This window comes from Martes martes (genome assembly GCF_963455335.1).
Source record: "Martes martes genome assembly, chromosome: 4".
In the NCBI taxonomy this organism is placed as follows: Eukaryota; Metazoa; Chordata; class Mammalia; order Carnivora; family Mustelidae; genus Martes; species Martes martes.
The window spans coordinates 43177060-43196279 of NC_137891.1; the positions used below are offsets into that span (position 1 = coordinate 43177060).

A 19220-nucleotide genomic window follows, 5' to 3' on the forward strand; every position below is an offset into this window, starting at 1 on the left:
AGGGGGAAAATGTATATGCTTCCTGAAGGTTCTAGAGCATTTTGAGCCGTTGGGAGTGTGTGGACTAGGAATGGCGAAAACAGATGGGAAGCTGAAACAATAAAACAGGAAAAAATGTTATGAGGTCATGAAACGTTGCTGAGGGCGGTAAATGGACCTCTGAGGATGAGAGGAGAGGCGCTTTGTGAGAATCATTCACAAGATGAAGAACAGAATGGCTGGCATGACGGCGACAAGAGTGACTGAGACAGAGTTGAGGGTTAAAAATATGACTACCTAGGGGTCTGTTACCAACTGGAAACTTCTCCATTGACACGAACGTTCTCTTCATGGTGAGCTCATCCTTACTGGGGCAAGTGAATGGCTTTCCTTTCTCTCTTCTATTTTATTGAGTGTATAAATGATGCCTCTTTTGCGTGGAGGGGCACTGGGAAGGGCATTTAGCTAACTACACTTGAGAATAAGCTTCAGTGGGAACAAGGTGATCATGGAGCTCTCCCATTTCTTCATTGCTTTTTATTTCTGTAAATAATATTTAGAGAAGTATGTTGACAGGGCACTCATCTAAGTTTGTCGTAAGCAGTATGTCCGATGTCTTCACAAATGCTGTCCCCCACACGGAAGGACTGTGGTTTGTAAGATCCAGGCTGTGGTTGACCTGAACCAGATTTCTCCTGAGCTGAAAAGTTTCTTGTTTCATTTGGAATCTCATATATTCCATTTCACATTTGAACATTTTCCCCTTCAAACTATATGATTTTAATTATGAAAAAATAGTATATAAATATTGGAGTATTTCAAAATAACAAATACCTCAGATATTCCCATGTTAACAGTGGGGAAATGAATAACCCCTTTTTGAAGTCTTCAGAAACGCATAGGGAGCTAGGGCTTTTGGCCCTGATTATTGATTCAGAGTTGCCTTTTAAGAGTAGAATAATTGTTAATTAACTGGTGACTCAGTTTCTCTTTAAGGAAGTTTAAACCTAATTGCTGTGTAGATGTTTAAGAATGGCTGTTTATTGATAAATTACTATGCTATCTTTGGTGAAAAAATAGTGTAGAATTAAAATGTAGTATGATGGCCTGAGGTTGGCTTTTTTTTTTTTTTTTTTAGGTTGGCTTTTTTAATGCTGGTTTTTAATTTGACTTCGAGAACTCTGTTTCTTTGTTTCCTTCACACTCTTCATAAGTACATTTACTGTAAAATAGCTCATTAGAATTACCACATGTGGTCTTTGCAGAGATTATTTTTAGCAAGGGTGGTTTAGTTCATTAACCGTTTGATTTTGATCACATCAGCAAGAAGAAGGACTAGTTACAGAAATGTTAATGAATGCACATTCATGGAAGAGAACTAGGGAATTAATACAAGGGCACTTTGATACAAGAATTAGCTTTCAGTTTTTATGCCGGATGCACGATAAGATAATTTGTAGTGACCACAGAAATGATGAAAGTTTTGGCCTTTCCAATTTTTTTTTTTTTTTTCACATCAGGAGGGTGAGTTATCTATTTAAAGGCTTTCAGACATTTTCTCCCGACTGTAAGTAGTTAAGGTAATGAATGCACTTGGCAGTCATGCAGACTTAGGTCCAAATCCCAGCTCTGCCGTACCCTAACTTAGATAATGCTATTAAAACTCTATCTGCCTCTATCTATCCCTCATCTATCATAAGGCCATATGACACTTATCCCACATAGATATTCTATGAATTAAATAATGTAAGATGAGGTATATAGTGATGGGCACAAGGAATGCTCTTTCATACCATGGCTTATTTAGTAATCCTATGTATCCTTCTCCCTCTAGGTATGGGTAGCAAATTGGGCTGAAGTGGTGTGGGGAAGTTCCAGGGAGAGATCGTCAGCCCCAGCCTGGAGCTGAATGTCCTCCAGCACCTAAAATAATTTCCCACAACACTTTCTAAATGCTTGCTGAATAAGAAGTGACAAACAAGCAAAACAAAGTCTTATTCTTCTTACTCATGTACCTGATAACTAATAAGAATAAATTCATTTATTGGTATTTATTATACAATAAGCACTTTACTCTTAGTTCCATGAATTCCTTCAAAACCATCCTGAGAGCATCTTTTTTTTTTTTTTAAAGATTTCATTTATTTGACAGAGAAAAATATAACGAGAGAAGGAGCACAAGCAGGGTGAGTGGCAGAGGGAAAAGCAGGCCTCCCACCAAGCACGGAGCCCAATGTGGGGCTTGATTTCCAGACCCTGGGATCATGACCTGAGCCAAAGGCAGCCGCTTAATGACTGAGCCACCCAGGCACCCCTGAGAGTATCTTTATTCCCATTTTACAGATGAGGAAGCTAAGGCTTAGAGAGTAGAACTTTCCCAGGGTCATAGAGTTAGTAAGTAGCAGAACTCAGGATTATTCCAGGTGGGCTTGCTTTGAGGCCCTGGCCCATAAACAGTAGACTACTCTGCATTGGCTTCATGATTAAATAGCTGCTCTCGGGACGCCTGGGTGGCTCGGTTGGTTAAGCAGCTGCCTTCGGCTCAGGTCATGATCCCAGCGTCCTGGGATCGAGTCCCACATCGGGCTCCTTGCTCAGCAGGGAGCCTGCTTCTCCCTCTGCCTGCCACTCTGTCTGCTTGTGCTCACTCTCGCTCCTCTCTCTCTCTGACAAATAAATAAATAAATCTTTTTTAAATAAATAAATAGCTGCTTTCAAGTCAGCTGTTCCGGCCATGTGACCCCCTGGGGATGCTTCCCTAATCCTCTTCAGGGATTCTGGCCACCAGTTTACGATACAGTGTCAGAGGTATTCCAGTGAAATGTCGCAAATGTCAGAGCCTTCTCCCCCTGTCCACGGATGATAGCATTTTGGGGGTTTGAAGGATAATCAAAAGATGTGTAATCCTCAGACCTTTGTCTATTATCTAATTTCCCCTCACCACCTATGATTTCTAGTGTAGCCAACAGAACATGCTACCTCCTTTTTTTTTTTTTTTTTTTAGATTTTATTTATTTATTTGACAGAGATCACAAGTAGGCAGAGAGGCAGGCAGAGAGAGAGAGGGGGAAGAAGGCTCCCTGATGAGCAGAGAGCCCGATGTGGGGCTCGATCCCAGGACCCCCAGATCATGACCTGAGCCAAAGGCAGAGGCTTTAACCCACTGAGCCACCCAGGCGCCCCTCTACCTCCTTTCTTAAAACCTTTTGTGATTTCCTTCAGATCTTCCATTTACTGGAATGCCTTATTTTTCTTCTAACAGGTGGCCAATCACAAATGCTGCTTTAGCCAAACTAAACATTAGATGATTGTTATTCTTGGAAAACAATGCTAAAGTCCAGAACTATAATTGCCTGCCAGGTAACACAGCGTAGCAAAAATAACATAACATTGGCTTGCCTGGTTAAAGCATTGCTTATATTCTGGATCAGAATCCATTGGCCTTGGTACCGGCAAAGTATATAGTACAATAAAATGCTATCAATACCAATTATTGTGAAATGGAGTCAGAAGGCTGAATACCAAGAGAACTTTCTCATCAGCTATTAATGATGTCATAATGAGTACAAGCCCAGCACATTACACGCGTGAATGTGACCTTTTTTCTTTCTTTTGGCTTAAACATTTTCCATTCCATCTGAGTAGCAGAGGCCTTTACTATATTCACAGTTTTTCTCTTGGTTTCACATCATTCCCTAAAATCACGTTCGTTGGGTGTTTTATCTTGAAAGTAAAACCCAAGAAGATACTCAGTTCCTTGTCAAGAAAGAACTAAGACAGGGCGCCTGGGTGGCTCAGTTGGTTAAGTGACTGCCTTCCGCTCAGGTCATGATCTCAGGGTCCTGGGATCAAGATCTGCATCTGGCTCCTTGCTCCTTGAGGGAGCCTTCTTTTCCCTCTCCCTCTGTCCCTCCCGCTGCTTGTGCTGTCTCTCTCTGTGTCAAATAATTAAATCTTAAGAAGGAATAAACTAAACTCAAATTTGAGTCTCAATTTGTGGACTGTCTTACTAAGAAAATATATTTGTACATGTTGCTTGTTTCTCTTTAATTAAGTAACCTTACAGTCAAAATCAAAATTGTAAGTAATTTCAATAATAATCAAAAGTCTTTTCAAATGTAGACAAATCCATTGTTCAAGTGTAAACAAAGAGATGAAGACATTCAAAATCTGAGGAGCATCAGCAGCTAATGTAAGGGTCTAGGAACTAGTAGACTTGAGGCCAAGGAACACTTCTGAGCGAGAGTTTTAAGATAAAATACAGTTAAAGTTGAATTTCAGGCAAACAAAAACATATTTTTAAGAGAAGTATGACCAAATATTTTACGGGACATGCTTTTCCTATAAGATGATTGATTGCTTATCTGATATTGAGGTTTAACTGAGTATCCCGTATTTTTGTTTTTAAGTCCACCAAGCCTACTCTAAGCTTCCATAGGCTTTCACTTGAAAAAATAAGGTAAAAATCCTGAGCTACGTCCTCACATGGTTAAGATATTCAAATGGGGCCAATGACAGCATAACATGATAGCATAACATTTTTGACTTCAACATATTGAGCTCTATCCCCTCATAGCTCACAAAAAGAAAGAAAAAGAATTAGAATCAGAGAGAGGCAGAGAGACAGAGACAGAGAGGCAGAGGGGGATAGGAAACAGCACGGGCCATCCACCCAGCCCTCCAGCGCCCGAGCACATGCCTGAGGGTGAGAGTGACAGGCTAGGCTGTCTCTGCTGAGGCTTCTGTCTCTCTCAGGCTGCTTCTCATAATGTGAGCACCTGATGGTGCAGGAGTGTGATTCTAGTGTTTAAAGATACTTATTTTTCATGCAACATGGTCCCTAAACGCAAGCCAACTGCTTCATCTGGAGCTCAACCAAAGAAACAGCGATCTGTTCCAATGGCAGAAGAAAAAAAGAAATCTTTGGACTTACTGAGAAATGGGATGTTGAAATTGAATGTGGCACTTTCTAAGGGATTTTTAAGGGTAATTAAACTGTAGACAGTCTTCACCTTACTTATTGGTCTGAGGGCCCAATCTCCATGTCAGATTAAATTCCACTATCATTGATGTGAAAAGTGTTTTGTACTTTTTTTTGTACAAAAAGTGTTTTGTAAACTGATGCAAGCCATCATTATTTTTATATTCTTCTTTTACTTCCTGTTATTTTTATTATTTTTATTACTATCATCATTATACTGAATAAAGTGGTATTTAAGATTTTGAGAGTCTGCCACAGAACTGATAAATGGGAAACAATGTGAAGATGCAAATAGATTCAAACATAACTACAATTTGATTGCTTAGGACTAATGTCCTGGAAGAGTAAAGGAGTAAATGTATGTGGTAAAGCATCTAAGGTAAACCTTAGATGCAATGAAATAACTTACTACAAATACTAGGCATAATTACTGCACAATGACAGTACTTCTTTACAATGAAATTACAGGATATGAGAGCTTGTTGAAATGATTGGAGGAAAAGTAAACCTTTGAAAAAGAAATCTCCTGGAACTTCTGTCTTGTACATTGTAGCATCATTTTTTATGGATGCTGAAGGGACCAAATAGACCAGTCATTTAAATAGACTTATTACACACTTAAGAATATGCTATGGGGAATTATCCTGCCCTAGCGGGAAGAAAGGTCAACAAATTTCAATGACCTTGCTTTTCCTGATTGTTATGAGAGTTTTTACTAATGCCTATCTACTGAGTGATTCAGTTGGATTAGAAACTGATAGGAAGATTAGTTGAAGATGAGATGATGAAGAAGAAGCTGTTACTTTCATAGCTTATTACACTTATCTGGATATCATTGCATATATTATTACAGTTATTTAACTATAAGCCGCTTGAATGCAGGGACCATTCACATTTTTTGAACTTCTTTTTTTTTTTTTTTTAATTTGAGTATAGTTAACACACAGTATTACATTAGTTTCAGGGGTACAAAATATTCACCTCTTTATTCCCTCCAGTACGCAGCTGAATATTTTCATCCTCACTCCTTTGGGGTAGTATTATTGTTTAGCCCCATGTTTAGAGCTAGGGAAACAGAGATTAAGTCACTTGTTATGGTCTCATCACTGGGATGTGGTTTAGACAGTCCAGCCCCAGACTGAAATGGTTCACTCTTAATGCTATACACATGTCCCACAGTCATATCAAGAATACACTGAGGGTCTGTGAACACAGGCTGATTAATACACATCAAAGGGGATTCAGTAAGAGTTCCTAAGAAGAGGAGCTGACACAAGAACCATGTGTCACCTTGTAGAAGTAGGATTCCAGTCAGGGGAGGAAGATTACTCAAAGCAGAAGAAATGCTAGAGGTAAGGAGGAATGAGCAGGTTGAGGAAAGCAAATGAACTCACAGAATCGTAAGCTGTGAGAATGGTGTGGTGCCAGAGATGGTCAGGTATGACTTTCATTGACCATTTGATTCTAAGTGGTGGGACTGTCACTGGGCAAGGTGAGGCTTAATTGATGAGAGGATCCAGATGGAGAACATGGGAGGAAGAATGACTGAGGTGGGCACAGCCAGAGATGAAGAGGTCACGTGAGGAACTGTAAAAGGGAAGGTGGAGATTAAGGGTCTGAAAGCACCCTCTTCTGTTCTGCCATCGCTTCAGTCTGGGACATGCTGAATTGGATTTGCTGAGAGGTCTTCTCAGGTAAATATATCTAGCAGTAGTTGGAAGGCAGGTCTATAACCCAGGGAAATATTCATGGCTGTGGAAGCAGATTTTTCCAGTCATCCAAGAGCAGAAGGCTCAGGAGAACATAAAGTTGCCTAAGGAGAGACAGGATATAAGTGGAAAAGAGAGCTGAGAGTAGGCACTGGATCAGGCCTACATTTGAAGAGTGGGCATAGAAAAGAGAGGAAATGGTCAGGAAAGTGGCAAGCTTCTAAAAAGTCTGAGGAAGTCCCATTTATTTCACATAGGTAAAAATGACTAGTAGGAAATGATAATTTTGGTTTTTAAGTAACATAATGTTCCCTTCCCATCCCTCTACCTAATGACATGGATACACACACACACACACACACACACACACACACACACCACCTTTGCTAAAGGCAGTATGTTCTACATTATACTTAGGAAATAAATACTTCCAAGAACTGTATAGAAAGACTCTTAGAAGCGGAAAATCAAAAAGGATTTCAAGAGCCCATTTGGTCCATCTCTTTGCCAGTAGGGGCATTTCCTAAATCATCCAAAGAAGAAAATTGTCAATTCTATTTTAAAATATCTCTACAGATGGTGATTCCATAAGCTCCCCTGCTAATTTGCTCCAGTGTTTAATCAGCCTGACACACAAAGTTCTTCTTTACATCTAACTCAGTGCTCTCTTGTTACAATGTGGAATCTATTTCTTCCACAGAAGTAGATATCTAAAACAATCTAATAACTCAGAAAATCCATAAGTCAAATGTTATCAATCCTAATGGTGGTAAGATGCACATGGTATTCTTATTTCATGTCAATAGCATGCAGTTTGTCCCAATGACAAAGTCATCTCATCTTAAATATACTATAAGCTGGCACTGATGAATACTCAAGTGTCCTTTTGCTCTGAATAGGAAAAATATGTGCAGAAGACTTTTTTAGAATTACTAAACCAGAGTTTTTTTGAAGAAAAAGTCCCCATCTAAAGATTTTAATGACTCTTTGGGGACTTCAGTAAGCCTTTTATGTGTGATACTTATGATTAAATGCAAAATCTTCAAGTGCCCGTAGGTTTTTATAATGTTATAAACATTATTTTTTAATTACTCTCCTTCTTAAACAATGCCATTGGGCACTTGTTTTATTCTTTAAACCAGAAATCTACATAAATTCCTGTAGATTGGAACTTTTTTTGGATGATAGGCAGTAAGGGAAGAGATTACTGAAATAGCTGAAAAAGAGCAACAAGACAAAAGCTTTATTTTTTAATTTTATTATTGACATTGGGTTGGGGCCAACCATGTGTGCCCAATGTTGTGGAATACTTCATTAACCACAGAGATATGGCTCAGAAGGGAAGGAATATCCTCATTGAAAATGTAGATGCAAAAAAGTTACAAAGCAGAATTTTAAAAGACTGCCCTATTTCTCCCATTTCTCTGATAACACTCCCAGCAGCTTCCTGGAAGTTGCACCATCTTGGGCACCCAGGATTGTAGGTGCCAAAGGGGGGAAAGCCACACCAAAATTACAGACAAAATGATCAAGGAAGAGCACTATGACCTTCTCTCATAGATGGAAACAAGCTAAAACAAAACAAAACAAAATAAACAAACAAATAGCAGAAAGCAAAACAGTAGCCCAAAGATATTTAGGGACCAACAAAAAAGAAACAAATAGGAGAAAGCAAAACAGTAGCCCCAAAATATTTAGGGACCAACAACGAATATTTTTTAAAAGAGCCACGAATAACACAACTTCAATGAATATTGAGAAATAATCTCAGTTCTTTTAAAAATACAAAGAACTGTCCTTTCAATGTCATGAAGTATCAGCATGCTATGCTATCTTTTGCTCACAGGTCTACCCTCTAGAAAACATGCTTTTGTATGTGCCTAGAATTTTCTTCCCACTCTCAATGCTTTCTTCACTTGCCTAATACTTTAGTTTTCTGAAGACTTGACTTAGATGGTATCCACTTCAAGGAAGCCATTGTTGACCTTCTTAACAGAGTGGGATGCTCCTGTTCTCCCTACCTCAACGACTCCCTATATTTAATGCGTCCTGAGATGAATCATGTTATATTTGCATTGTTTCACAGCTTGCCCATCTGTCCTTCCCTACCCAGTGTCAAGGGCAGGAGAGAACCTTTCTCTTATTCAGGCCTACCTTCCTAGTGGATGGCATGTTGTGTTGACTAAAGTGTGTCAAATATATGAAAATCAAATAAATGCATATATGGCTCCAAAGCCTTTCCTGCTACTCTATTTGTTGATGTCATTCTTGGGCCTTCCTGACCTTTCAATGAGGTCAGTGTTATGGACTGAATTATGCCTCCTCAAATTTGTATGTTGAAACCCTAATCCTCAACACATTAGAATGTGAATATATTTGGAGATAGGATCTTTAAAGAGGCTGTTAAGGTGGAATCCTTATAAGAAGAGTTACCAGGGGTAGGAATGCAGAAAAACGACCATACAAGAACATGGAGAGAAAACAGCCCTTTGCAAGCCAAAGAGAGAGGCCTCAGAAGCCGCTAAACCTGCTAACACCTTGATCTCAAACTTTCTGCCTCCAGAACTGCAAGAAAATTAACTTCTGTTATTTAAACCCTCTAGTTAATAGTATTTGTTATGGTAGCCTGGGCAAACTAATACAGTCAGTATTTTCTCTTATACATACCATCTCTTATACATCCACTCTTCCCCTTTTGTTTCCTAATTACATTTTTAATATCTTGATCAAAAACTCTTTCCCACTTAGGGAAAACAAAAACTGTTTAGGTTTTTCAAAGACAGGAAATTTAATGCAAGGATTGGGTTACACAGGTTATCAAAAAGCAGAGAAATTAAAAGGGAGCTGGTGAAGCAACTCAGAACAAGAAGCTGCTATCACCCAAAGGATCTGGAGGGACAATGGGAAGAGAAGACTTTACCAGAGCCCAGAAGTAAGGAGGGTCTCTCAGGACTTCGAATCACGGCTAACAGAACTGGTGTCCACGGGAGAGACAGTCATCTCCCGAGACAGAGAGGAAAAGAAGAAGCAGGGCTGCTGACTTCCTCCTACCCTCCAAAGTTGAGGTGCCCGCTCTTGGAAGAACAGGTCAAAAGCTAGTTGACAAAGGAAACTAGGAAATATAGCATGCAGGGATTAACCCTCTTCACTCTCCCACCACAGAGGAGCAGAGAAGGGTAAGAAATGGATGTGAGAGCAGAATTAAATGATGCGCAGCCCACTGGAATATAAGAAACGGGAGGAATAGGGGTGTTTATGTCTGGTTCTTGCTTTATCCCCAGCCCAGCACCTAAAAGACACTGTACAACACATACTAAGTATTTAACAAAGAGTTGTGAAATCAGTTTTAGTTTTCGTTTTAGAGAATTACCAAATTCTCTGCCATAACTGATATGCTGCGTACCGGGAAAACCCTTCTAGAGGATGATTCGAGAGCATGTTTTGTTCCTTGATTTAGTGCTAGCACTTAGAGCATGCCTGACCAGTAGTAGGCGCATGCTCTAGACATACTTGTTAGACCAGTGAAGAAAAGTTTGGTAGAGTGGGAAAACCCAACTGATCATCTTGATTAGACTGTGATACATCAAAATAAATGCATTATGAAACTCTTAGGTTGGGTGTCAGAATTCCTCAAGGCCAGGTTTACAAAAAAGATTTACATGTAAAGAATGTGTGAAATAGACTTGCAAGGTGGGATCACTTCAGTGTATTCAGACCTGAAGGCAAGAAGGTAGACTAATTCTCCTTATTCTCCTACCACTGATCTTTCATGTTCTCCTTCAGCCTTAACGTCCATAAAATGCGTAATTACCCTTTCTGGCAGTTCATAGAAAAGTGCTTTCCTCCAGCCCTTGTAGGCTGCCCTGGATGGAAAATGCGCTGGGTTCTCAAAGACTTAACACCCCGCCTTGTGAACATGAGCAAGATTATTCTCTCTGAGCAGCCCTTTCCACATGTGATACACTTGGCAAGCTGCCCTGGTAAGTGTCAAGCTCTGAATGTTTTTGTTTTTGCCCTGGTGGTCCTGAGGAGTTACTGGAATACTTCTGGGGGTCTGTTTTGTCTCAAACTGTGGGCTGATAGTGACATTGAGAAGAAGCAGGTAGAGACAAAGAGAGGGCTCTGGACTGCATCGCACTGAATTCTGATAGCAGACTCCCTGTCTGCCCGGGCGGCCTCAAAGCTTCCTTCGGTCTGTCTCTGGCTCCTTCACTTTGTGCTTCTCAGTATTACAGGGCAATCTTTTGTGTGAATGCTTTCCCCTTTTGCTCCCCAGGGAGGCTTGTCAAAACTCCTTATCTGCTGATGAACGAAAGGAATTTCTCCCGTGCGGGCGGGACCTGGTTAGTGCAGCTCCGGCCAGCACCAGTAGGTCATTGAGTTAAGGGAGCACCAAAAGGCAAAGTGCACTGGAAATATCAGAGTTGCTGTTGTGCCAGGAAGTGCCATCAGCAGGCATTTTACTCCAAGCAGAGGGATGGACAAGAAGGAGAGGTATGGCTAAAAGAGGCACTCTTGGAATCATTTACTTTGATGGGGAGAGATATGCACTGTACCAGTTGACATTGACTTTGGCCTTTGTGGCATTCATTCCACACTGATATTTGAAAACATGTGGTTAGGGGCTTGAATGAATTTTAGAGCTGAATGAGAATCAGCTCAATTTCTTCTTCATATAGGACTTTTTGATTATTTGAACTGAGATTCATTTTCTTAAAAATTCCTCCAACCTCAACCATCTGAAACCTTATCCAATTACACAGAGCAAAAGAGATTAGACTATTATATCCATTAGCATAGACATTCTATGATGCCGAGTTATGCACCTCACCCAAGTACTTGCAAGGAGTGATGGCTCAATTCTCGGTGAATGATTTAATCAAGGAATCAATGAATGGATCTTCCTTCTGCCAGGGAGCTCTAGAGTATATGGCACCACTATCCATACAAACCCTAAAAAGCAAACAGAGTGAAGAAGGAAGGAAGGGAGGTAGGGAGGAAGGAAGGAAGGAAGGAAACAGGAGGAAGGGTGGGTGTCCTTGTGACCCAATGTTGGGCAGGGGATGGAGAAAGGAAATGTAAGGGCAGGGAAAATGTAGGTGACTCTGCTGAGATGTTCATTATGTCTGTTACATTCTCATGATTAATTTACTAAGTACATACTAGTTGAAAGATTTGCAAGAATATACCCTTATAAATACATCACAGTCTGGGTAAAAGCTACTAGGAATGAACTATGAGGAGCATAGGGCTTAAAGTCAATAGGGTTTAAATCCCAGCTTCACTTTTTGCTCTATGTAACCAACTTTAATGTACTTGATCGTTCTGAACCTCCATATCCTCCTCTGCAAAGTGGATCTAGGAACAAGAGCTATCTTACTTGTCTATAGAATAGATACACACACACACACACACACACACACACACACACACAGTTAGCTCTGCTTGGTTTAGAGGAGTGTGTATACACACACACGTAATTATAAAAATATATATATATATAATAAAAATATATAAATATTTTAACTTTAAAGCTATTCAAACACCTATTTTCCAGAAGAATTTATAGCATGCATATTCTTGATTCAAAGATATTTTCTTTGAAAAATTAAAAAGGCTGCTCAATAAATCAAACTTCTGGAAGATAGAATCTTCACCAATTTTCATTTCAGAAAGTAGACAATTCTTTTCAAGAGATCTCCTTGTTCAGAGAGAGATGTCTTTTCTAAAGCAGACCATTTGCAGTCTTCTGTTGTGCTATCTACCAAACAGACTGGAGGAAATACAACTGTATGACTTGTATCACCTAGATGGCATAGTAGTTGCATCGTGCATTTAGGAATTTCATGAGAGGCGTTCAAACAGATATCTTAGCTAAAAATAATGTCCATCTATTTCTGCTCACTGCGTTCAGAATTATGCTCTTTGGGGAAGAGGGTACAAAAAGACTAAAGACTCTGGGCTCCTGCTCCTTTCTACGTTTCTCACCTTTAACTCTGATTCTGCATCTATTGGCAGGCCTTGCAAGTGCCTCTTACTTTGTTTCAGGACCCCTAAACTCAATTTCCAAATAAATACCTTACAAAAGAAAAAAAGTATCGGTTATAAATTTCTAAGTTCTAAACTTAGTTGTAAATGTCCAAGTTCTAAACCAAGTTCTAAATTTCTGTTTGCTCTTTCCTATCAAGGTTTCCCTGAAGGCTGATACTGGCCTAGTTCCGTTGGTTGCCATCCCTTGGGATGGGCTTGTATCTTTCCCTGTGACTAAGCCTCATCCATTCTCCCTTTCGCAGCATCTCCTGCCTTTGCCCCATCCTCCCAACCAGGTGGCTTCATGTTGGGCTAAGATGAATGCCTCTAGGTAGGATGCTGGAACTGGCTGGTTCTTCTTTTTCCTGATCCAGTTTTACACTGAATGTGCTGAAGGCCAGAGAATTTCTTCAGATATTGCATAGGAAAGGTAGCCTATTGGATGGTAAAGAAGGCACTATCATTTGAGGTTACCAGAGAGGACAGAGATTCACTGAGTCACAGAGTCATGTTTATGACAGACATGAAACAGACCTTAGGGAACTCTTCCAACCATCTTGTCTTAGAGACTAGTAAAGAGAGGAAAAGTCTAGCAGAGGGTATACATAGAGTAATTTAAATGTAAATTTGGGACTTAAGGCACTAATTTGAGATAAAAACAAGTTGGTTTTTTGTTTTGTTTTGTTTTGTTTTGTTTTTCACAAAGACATGAACAGAGGAGAATGAGAAAATTAGAACCCATATGGCTGAGGGGGAAAGAAAGTTGAAAAGTTTTGTGTGCAGGGTGAGGGGTAGGCATAGGAGAGTAGACACGAGAAGTGTTCAAAAGGGAAATCCACCAGGAAAGAATTAAGAAAGAAAGAAAACTCAGCTGTTAATAGATTAAGCAAGGCAGGAACTGAAAAGACCAGTTTTAGAAATTATATCAGTAGAACACCTCGAAAAGTCAAACATGAAAGAATATTTCTAGGCATAAGGAAAGGAAAGATCTAGAGGAAAGCTCAAACTGTTTAGAATGGCTTAAAAGGATAATTCGGGTGAAATCTTGGAAGTGGTTGCTCTTTCCTTAAGCGAATTAGAGGTTTCAGAGACACAGCTTAACCTAGTGCAGAAATAGTGTGGAACTGGCTGTAACCAGACTCCTCTAAACCAGGCAGAGCTAACTGTGTATGATTTGTTGACCTGTAGCCACATGAAACCCAAACTTCCACATTCCCAAGTAAAGGTAAATCTTGCAGCCAAAGATCACCGACTGAGTAGGAGATTTTGATGACCATGCTTTTTTGTATAGAGTGTTTTTCACTCTTTTGAACTGTTGCAGTCAATGCTAGCATTTATTACTGTGAGTTTAGTCAATAGTAAATTTGACAGGAAAAAAGGAGGACTGCTAATCATTTGAGTACTTACTGAAGTGGAAACAATATAGGTGGTCTAAATTGACTTTCAAATAATACCGGAAGCAAATGACTATGGTAACTTCAGGGTCATTTTGACAATGCTGATGCCTATCTTGCTTCATTGGATGTGTACTTTGATGGAAATAATGTACAGAAATTAGTTATACTCCTTATTACCTGTGAGGGTCCCAGGTCTTATAAACCCTCAAGATTAAGGAATGTGAAGATATATATGTTTATTATCACGTAAATATTCAATAACCATTTATGGAGTCTCTACATCTTATAGGAACTATAGAGTTTCCAAACATTATTAAGTAAAACTGGGAGAGTTTACAGCTGTTAGCATACTTTGTGAATTTTAGCTTTATGTACCAAACAGCAGCTTGCTTAGAATGTAGAGTTGGCCTTCTACCTCAACATGACAGCATTAGAGATTTTTAGATAAAGCAGATTACCATGTAGTTAAGGTTGCTGATTTAGTCTTCAGACATCATTTATTAAAAAACAAAACAAAAACAAAAAAACAAAAATGAAGAATCTAGTAAGTAAGATTGTATCTCTACAAATTATGGTCATAAGCAGCAATTTTCAGAAAGAAGAATTTCATCCATAATAACTACATTAAAGTCTTTACACAACAAAGTCAGCAAAACAAGGGAAAAGAGGGGCTAGAGATATGAAGATGAATTATTCAGATTTACCAAGTGTCACTCAAGCTGTTCTGTTTTGAAGATTCACTCATTAATATATTCATTTAGTTAATCTTATTAAATATCTACAAGGTGTTTGACAGTATAAAATAGCAGGACAATGTGTTTAGCCTCAAAAAAGCTAAAAATCTGGCAGGGAAGTCTCTCTCCACATAAATATCTATGGTCCAATACATGTTGCAATGAGGTTGTGATCAACATAGAGAAGGAGGAAGAAGGGAGAGAGCCATCTCATAAAGGAGGTGATAGTTAAGCTAGGACTTAATAGATGAGTAGAATATTTGCAAGTCAACAGAGAAAGGACATTCCAGACAGAGGTAATAGTATATGCAAACTCAGAGCTACAGTAGTTTCATATATATATATATATATATATATATATGTGTGTGTGTGTGTGTGTGTGTGTGTGTGTGTCTGTATATGTATATGTGTGTGTGTGTATATATATATATACACACACATATATATGTATATATACACTTACATACACACACAATGTAAGAGAGATATCATTAAAAATTAGTGGGGAATAATAATACTATTCAATAAATGCTGCTGAGAAATGAAATCTCTCTGTGGAAAAAGATAAAATCAAATCCCTATCACTATACACAAAAGGTAAATTCCTGATGGATCAAAAAGATAAAAAGTTCAGAAGAAAGTATTTAAAAAATATATGTATCATCTTGAGATACAGTAAATAAGAAACAAATGCACACATTATTGAAGAAAGTATAAAGCTATGTTCAAATTTAAGCACATGTTACACAAAGGACACCATAAGCAAGGTAAACAGACATACCACAACACTGGGAGAGGACTTTTGCAAAGTATATAACAAAACAAATTATAATACCAAAATATTAAAGATGCTTACAAATGAGACCACACACAAAGCCCAATAGAAAAATAGACAGAGGGTATAAAGAGGTAATTCACAGAAAAGGCAAAAATAATTGTTCTATAAACATCTGAAAGGTTGCCTAGCTTTCCTCGTAATTTGGGTAAACCACAATTAGATACAATTCCAGACTTAGTTTGGCAAAACATAAAACGTTTGATAATAGCAGATGTAAGCAAGAATATAGAACAGTGGAACTCTTTCATACTGTGATGGAATGAAAATTTGTCTGGAGAACAATCTGGTAATATCTAACAAATTTGAAGATGGATATCTCCTTTATCTCAACAGCTTCATCCCTAAATTCATAATGCAGTGAACTTTAGCAGATGTAACCAATGAGATGTGTAAAGAACACAGATTACAACATTTTTGGTTAAAATGAAAAGCTAAAATAAACCAAAAATAGAACATCAGTGTCCATTAACAACAGAAAGAATATGCCATTAAATACTAATAAGCTAGATGTATGAATATCAATGAATAAACCTTAAAAAATAGTAGTAACCAAAAATTAAGTTTCAGCTTGAGGATACCATACACGAAGTGTGGAAAGATGCAAAACAGTATTATTTTCTTTGAGGGGCAAAAAATACAAAAAACATGCATGGCTAAAAATAACAACGCCAAATTCACGACCATGGTAACTCTGTGACATTTTCTTTTATCCAAAAAAGAGAAAAAAATCTGAATTAAGATAGGTACCTGTATTTGTTAGATGATCCGCCATGATTTTCTGTGTATTCTGCAAGCTTTGCATTGTGAAATCAAAGTTCTTGGTTATTCATACAAATTTCAGGAATCATCCAGAAGGAATGTTTTTCAAAGACTGTGATGCTTGCAGCAGTGCTTTAACCAGCAGAGAACAATAAGGCTACATGGGTCTTGGAGATGGGTGATTCTTCTAACGGTGAGGGTGGCCATTGACACACTTCCTTATTTATTTCTTACCATTTCTAGAATCTTATTCTTAAGCATGAGTCTAATACTTTAACTGGATAGGAAATCCTCAGCAGTTAGCCATAGGTTCATCCTTACTGTAACTTTTGAATACATCGATTATGAAACTCAGTGATCAACAATTGCTTCACAGACTAGAAAGTTTCCCTAGCTGAGCAAAGCATGGAATAAAGTAACACTGACCTTCTCATATGTGTTTTTTTATTTGCTTTTAGTTTTAGTTTTTGTTTTTAGACAATCCCTCCAGACATATAAGCAGGGCTCAGCAGGGAGAGCTCAAGTCTGCTCCACTTGGCGCAGCAGGACATCTCAAAGGCTGGAAGCTGGAATCTTCTGACAGCTCACTCACTCACTCACTCACTCACTCACTCACTCACTCTCTAGTGAAGGCTGCTGGCTGTTGTCTGAGTCCTTAGCTTGGCTTATCGGTTGAAACACTTCCTCACAGCATGGCGGCTCTATTAGTTTTCTATTACTGCTTCAATAAAGTAAAACAAACTTAATGGCTTGAGACAACACAGATGTATCATCTTGTAGGTCTATAAGACAAAAGTCTGATAGAGAAAGAGATCACTGGACTAAAATCAAAGTATTGCAGGGTTGTATTTCTTTCTGGAGGCTCTCAGAGAGATTCCATTTCCTTTGCCCAATTTGTAGAGACTGTCCACATTCCTTTGCTCCTGACCCCCTTCCTTCACCTTCAACACCAGAGACATTGCCTCTCTCTGTGCCTTTCTTCCATAATGAGATCTTCCTCTGACTAACATGCTCCTGCCTCCCACTCCGTGAGAATACTATAGTCCATGCTCCTTCTGATTCAGAACTTTCTGCCCCTTCTACTTTTAAGGAACCTTGTGATTACATCTAATATAATTTCATCTGCAGGTCCTTAATTTGACATCTGCCGAGTCCCTTCTGCCATGTACAGTAACATATTCAGGGATTCTAGGGAGTAGGACATGAACATTTTTGAGGAGCCACGACTCTGTCTCCTACAGTGGCTGAGTGCCAAGAATGAGCATTGTGAGCAAGCGAGGTAGATGCGGTCATGCCCCTCCTGACTTAGCCCCCAAAAGTCACATGACATCACTTCCCCTGCATTGCTACTTGCCATGATGGTCAGAATGCCCACACAGCTTCAAGAGGAGGGAAACTAGACTCCGTCTCCTGATGATGGAGTTCAAGCTTCTGGAAGAGGAGTTAGAATAGAAATACTGCTCTGACCATATTTATAAAATACAACCTTCCACAAATAGTGTAATACATGAAAACACCATCTCATGTATCCAAAAGCCTGTAGTAAAACCTGCCTCTTCTCCTTAGGGGCAATATCTGTGTGCCCTTGAGAAAATCAGCCTTGCCAATGTCAAATTTCTTCATCTCTAAAATGAGCATAACAGTTGTACAATACCAAAGAATAGCAGTGGGCGTGAAATACATTAATCTATATAGAATGGTGCCTGGCTCATAGTAAGACCTCAATCAACCAGTTCTATGTATTTAAGCAAGTTACTCAACCATTTTGGAAGTCAGTTTCTTCATATGTAAACAGTGATCAGAGTGCTTACTTCATAGGACTGTTGTGAAGATTAAGGGGGTTTAGGTACTGCTGATAGGTACTAAGCATTCAAGAAATATTACGAACAGCATAATTAAATACATTTATACTTCAAGTTATATATACAATTATAATAATTAAATATGATGGATTATAACTAATCACTCCCCCAAAGAAGGAATATCACACTACCAAAAAAAAAAAAAAGAGGTGGAATTACAACTATGAGACTGTATGTGCACAGCTATAAAGAAGCTCAAAATTATTAGTTACATTTAAGTTTAAGTTTTGTTTTTGTTTTTTTTAGGTTTTTCAAATATATACCTCAATAAAAACGATCAACCGCAATAGTATTATGAGTGTGTGCAGTGGTTCATCATAAATGACACTGGAGTCTGCTGGAGAGGGTTTGAACAGCAACACTAATAAAGAAATGGAGTCCTAAGGAAAGAGGAGTGGTGGGCACTGGGAGGCTTTGATGAGCACTAATCCAGTCCAGGCTGGAAAGGACTCAGAGAGCTGTAACTGTGCGAGCTCACTGAAGCCAGCCAAGACTGCTTGGAGCAATGCCTTAATCACACTCTGATTAGAATGGCACTGTCTAGAAACAGACTCCAAATTAAGTCATTTTTGTCTTCAGCAAGTTCTCCTAGTACTACTGTGTATGATGTTGATAAGTACATGAAATAAAAGCTATACTGTTTTTAAAATTTCTAAAATGCCTTGTCTTTCTTGTCTTACTGAAGTAGAAAGTTCTTTTTTAAAAATAAGATTGTATATATTAGGGCACCTGGGTGGCTCAGTCGATTAAGTGTCTGCCTTCAGCTCAGGGGTCCTGGGATCAAACCCTGCATGGGGCTCCTTGCTCAGCAGGGAGTCTGCTTCTCCTTCTCCCTCTGCCATCCCTATCCACCCCCTCACCCGCTTGTGCTCTCTGGCTCTCTCTATCTCTCTGTCAAATAAATACATAAAATCTTAAAAAAAAAAAAAAG

General features: G+C 38.9%; 1 long non-coding RNA gene across 1 annotated transcript; it reads left to right on the plus strand.

The window, feature by feature from the left end:
- The first annotated feature begins 174 nt into the window (after window positions 1-174).
- Window positions 175-18943, plus strand: LOC308342173. The gene is made up of 3 exons (XR_013966763.1): window positions 175-332; window positions 10518-10649; window positions 18536-18943. It is a non-coding gene; the product is annotated as an uncharacterized lncRNA (long non-coding RNA).
- Window positions 18944-19220: the final 277 nt, after the last annotated feature.